The sequence below is a fragment of the Cornus florida genome, unplaced genomic scaffold (assembly GCF_030987335.1).
Source record: "Cornus florida cultivar Cherokee Brave unplaced genomic scaffold, ASM3098733v1 CherokeeBrave_3.0.0_Hap2_Chr03, whole genome shotgun sequence".
Taxonomy (NCBI): Eukaryota; Viridiplantae; Streptophyta; class Magnoliopsida; order Cornales; family Cornaceae; genus Cornus; species Cornus florida.
Genome location: NW_026775573.1, coordinates 60,077,496 through 60,082,276, shown reverse-complemented (window position 1 = coordinate 60,082,276; position 4,781 = coordinate 60,077,496). Strand labels below are relative to the sequence as shown.

General features: G+C 37.7%; 1 pseudogene; it reads right to left on the bottom strand.

Annotated features, from left to right (window-relative positions):
• Positions 1-1,986: 1,986 nt before the first annotated feature.
• LOC132301829 (small nucleolar RNA R71) lies at positions 1,987-2,085 on the bottom strand (annotated as a pseudogene).
• Between the last annotated feature and the right edge of the window lie 2,696 nt (positions 2,086-4,781).

The window sequence follows — 4,781 nt, the reverse complement described above, 5'->3', positions numbered from 1 at the left end:
GTGTTTGCCTCTATTTCTTGTGTTGTTGATGCATGTCTATGTGTATTAATGCTATAGATCTAGAGATTGTCAAGACATAGTGTTTAATGGAATGTCCTTGTGGTTTTTTTTGATGGTTCATACTTATTTCTTAATGGATTGTGCCTCTCCCTTAGTTTAATTAGTTTAATTTCATGTCATTAGCTTAATTGTAGTGTATTGGTAGCTAGATGTTAAATAGGAGGACAATCCATGCTTGTTGTTTGATGTTCCATACTCATGAATGCAAGTGGCATATTTCTCTAATTTTGTGATGCGTTTGGTTGTAATCTTAAAGAAAGGATTAATGGTTAACTTTGATATGTTGTGCTATCCACTATGTTGCTTAGACAATGTATGTTTAATTTGTCATCCATGCTTGTTGAAATAACCACACACACACATCATTGTTACAATACATGCCTTTCCCCTCATTAATCATTCATTAAGGGTGTAGAAGAGCTATACTTAATGGTGATCTCTAAACCCCAAGATTTCTCTCTTTCTTATTTTACCTCTATTGCATTATTGTTTACTTTAGTTAAATTGCATCTTAGCTTAATTCAGCCACCAACCAATCTTTTGATTACTTGACCTACTAACCCTAATCTTGATTCCGCACCCTTTTACGACCCTCACAATCCCTTGGGACGATCCCTACTTACCCTAACTATATTTTTAGTGAAAGGTAGTAATGGCAAATTATAAATGTAGAACTTGGCCACACTCATCTTAGTCCTCTTTTTGCACAAATTTGGTTACACCACGAAGAACAACACCAAGTTTTTGGCGCCGTTGCCGGGGATTGATTGATTGGCAATGTCGTATTTATGGAATCAATTAGGAATTAGTACTCTTTTGATCGTGTCTTTACTTTGTTTTCATTTTTATTTTGGTTACTTATTATGTTGGTTCTTGTTTGACTAGGAGCATTGGGCAAGAAGGTGAACAAAGGAGCATCTAAGCAAAGGAGCTAAGCAAAAGCATGGAAAAAGGCTAAATTCTAAAAAAATTACTAAGCTAAAAGCTAAAAATTTTGGAGTTGAAGTGCTATAGGACCTTTGTGAGATCTTTCTAACTCAATCTCTAGTCAAATCGTGAGCCCGCGTGGAGGCAATTTTACTTTTCTTTGCATGTTGTTCAAGCATGGGAGTATGGGAACAATGTATGTGGAGGAAGTTTATTGATTGTCGATTTATTGTGAAGGTGAAGTGTTTTTCGTTTTTGCTTGTTGTGTTGCATTGTGCATGCATGGTCGTAGGTCATTAAATCCCACTCTTGTCCCTTTAAATTTTCATCTTGAATCCATTGTTCGAAACCCTAGGGGAAGAGAAAGTTTTAGTCAATCCATTTCATCAATGGAAGGACACAATGAGGACCATGTGGAGGACCTTGGTTACATAGACCAACAAGGTATCCTCCACCCCAATACGCATCATGATAACATGCAAGTACCATTATACATGCCAAGGCCACTCATTCATCCACCACAACAACAAGGCCAAGTTCTATTGGGAATGCCAAGGCCAATTTATTCTCCACAACCTCCCATTATTCAAGGCAATCAACGTGCTCATGTTGCACCTCCAATTGTCAATCCTCCCCTTACTTCAAGAGATCACTATGTGCATAATGAATACAATGCACCCACATGCATTCAATTGCCACCATTTAGAGCACATCACTATAAGATCAAGCCACAAACCATTCAAATGCTTCCTAACTACCATGAACTTCTAAGTGAAGAACCTTACAAGCATTTGGATGAGTTTCTTGAAGTATGTCCACCATGAAATACACGGACATGCCGGAAGAGGTCTTAAGGCTTAAACTTTTTCCATTCACCCTAAAAGACAAGGCAAAATATTGGTTTAACAATCTTAGGCCTTTTGCAATAACTTCTTGGGCAGAAATACAACAAGTGTTCTTGAAGAAGTACTATTCGGTTTCTAAGACCAATGCCATGCGAAGCTCAATTTGAGAGTTTTCACACGAGGATGGGGAAACATTCCATGAGGCATGGGAACACTTTAATGAATTGCTTAGGAAGTGTCCACATCATGACATACCCAAATGGCAATTAGTTCAATATTTCTTTGAGAGCTTATCAGACAATCATAAGGGCATGGTTAATGCTTCCATGGGTGGCTCTTACATTAATAGGCATGAGGATGACGTGTGGTGTCTTTATGAAAGCATGAGTGAAAATTTTTTGCATCGAACTTTATCTTCTAAGAATGGTAGGAATTCTAGTGGAAGGAAGAATGTTGGCTTACATTAAGTCGACCATTCTAATGAAATAGCCGCCGAGATGAAATCCTTATCTCAAAGGTTTGATCAATTCTTGATCAACCAAAACTCGGCAAATCAAGTATCTTCCATTCCTAACCATTCACATCATACATCTAATGAAACATGTATAACTTGTTCAAGTGTTTTACATTTTACTTCCAATTGTTCCCATGGACATGTGCAAAGTGAACATCATGAATAAGTCAATGCAACATTTGTTAATCAAAGGAACAATCCTTATGGCAATCATTATAATCCAAGTTGGAGGAACTATCCCAACTTTTCTTGGAAAAACCAAGGGGAAGGCTCAAACCCTCCCCAAGGCGATTTCCAAGGGAAATATATTCCACCTCCAATGCAAAACCAGGGTTCCCAAGGATTTAGATCATATCAATCACAAGGAAACCAATTCTCTAATTCTCATTTTCCTAATCAACCATCATATTCTCAAGGGAATTCTAGGCGTCCCGCATTTGAAGAAAAGTTTTGACCGCTCTAGACACTTTAGAGGCTAACACTCAATTGCGTCATTCTCACTCTTAATCTATTGTAAAGCTAGAAACCCAAGTAGGGCAAATAACTAATACCTTAAATGCTAGAGAGAAAGGGAAAATGCCTTTGAATGCCCCACCAAAGCAACAATGTGTTGTGGAGACTCATTCCTCTTCGGAAGGTCACACAATAGAGCATGTCAATACGGTAACAACCTTAAGAAGTGTGAAGATTTTGGACAACCAAGTGGGTATGTCCAATGAAAAGAGTGAACCGATGTAACTCAAAGTTGGCACCCGTCCCGTTTCACATCCTATTCCTCCTTCATTGCATATGCATGATTTTTCAAATGAGAATGTGTTGAAAAGTGATTTGAAAAGTGATTTTGAAAAGAAACATTTGCAAAATGATTTGAAAACTTCTTGTGTTGAAGAGACTTCAAAGAAAAAATTTGAAAAGATTTTTGAACCAAAGCTCCATTTTCGGATGCCTTAAAAGGATCCATTTCAAATGAAAAACAAAAGGCCAAAATCAATGAAATTATGGATGTGTTTAGGCAAGTGAAAGTTAATCTTCCACTTTTGGATGCAATCAAACAAATTCTGGCTTATGCCAAGTTTTTAAAAGACTTATGCACCCAAAAGAGGAAGAACAAAAGCTAAGCACCTAGGAAAGTGGTCTTAATCGAGCAAGTAAGCTCAATTTTGTAATATAACACTCTTTCAAAGTTTAAGGACCCCGATTCACCTACAACTTCATGCATCATTGGTGACCATGTCATTAATCGAGCTCTTCTAGACCTAGGAGCGAGTGTTAACCTTCTTCCATACTCGGTGTATGTGAAATTAGGCTTAGGAGATTTGAAACCGATGTCGGTGGTTTTGCAACTTACCAACCGATCCATCAAGAAGCCTAGAGGTATTATTGAAGATGTCTTGATTAAAATTGAAAATTTTTTCTTCCCCATTGATTTCGTTGCCATTGACACGAAACCGGTCCCAAATCTTAAGAGCCAAATTCTCGTTATCCTTGGCCGTCTGTTCTTGGAAACCGCGAATGCCAACATTAATTATAGGACGGGGATAATGAAGATCTCATTTAGCCACACGAAGGTGAAGTTGAATATTTTCAATCCAATCCCCAATTCATTTGACAAGCATGAAGAAGTTAATGTTGTAGAGAAATGTCATGACCTTAAATGTGAAGGAATTGAGTTTTTGTGTGAGACCAACATTTCAAATAGTCCATCTTTAACCTTGAAACCAAAGAAAATTGTTTCAAAGTCTAGTTTTGAAAGGGTATGGAAGCCCAAAGATTGTTTTGACCAAGGACCAAAAAGTTCCTTTGAGCCTAGTCCAACAAGTTCTCTAGGGAACCATTTGTTGGGTGGAGCTCAAGGCATTCATCACCCCATTAAGGAGGGGATGCACTACAAGATATTTGATCCGGGCTAAAAGAGCCCAACATCTTGCTAGGGACGTTAAAGACTAGCAAAGCATTTCGTAGGGTGTCAAAACCCTATTCCTTCCCCATTTCTATCTTTAATTTCATTTCTTGCAAAGTCTAGATATTGGCTTTGAGTTCATATACATTGCTAGGAACTGTGATAAGGATTGCATGCACTTTCATGTCATAATTGAGCATTTTGCATAAGTTCGATCGATCTTAACATGAGGTTCGATCGATCAAATTTCATTCCTGCAGCAAACCTGCATCCAAATCACTCTCTGTGTCATTGATCCAAGAAAATTTGCATATTTTTGCTCTCTGTTAGATCGATTAGAAGACCTTCGATCGATCCAAATATCACCTTCCATCGATCTTAAGTTTCAACACTTAGAAAATTTTTAGCTTGCATCAACCTGCATATTTTTGCTCTCTGTCAGATCAATCGAAAACATTCCTAGATCGATCTAAAGTTCTTCAATTGATCCAACTTCATTATTGGATCGATCTTGAGTTCCAACACTTAAAAAAAA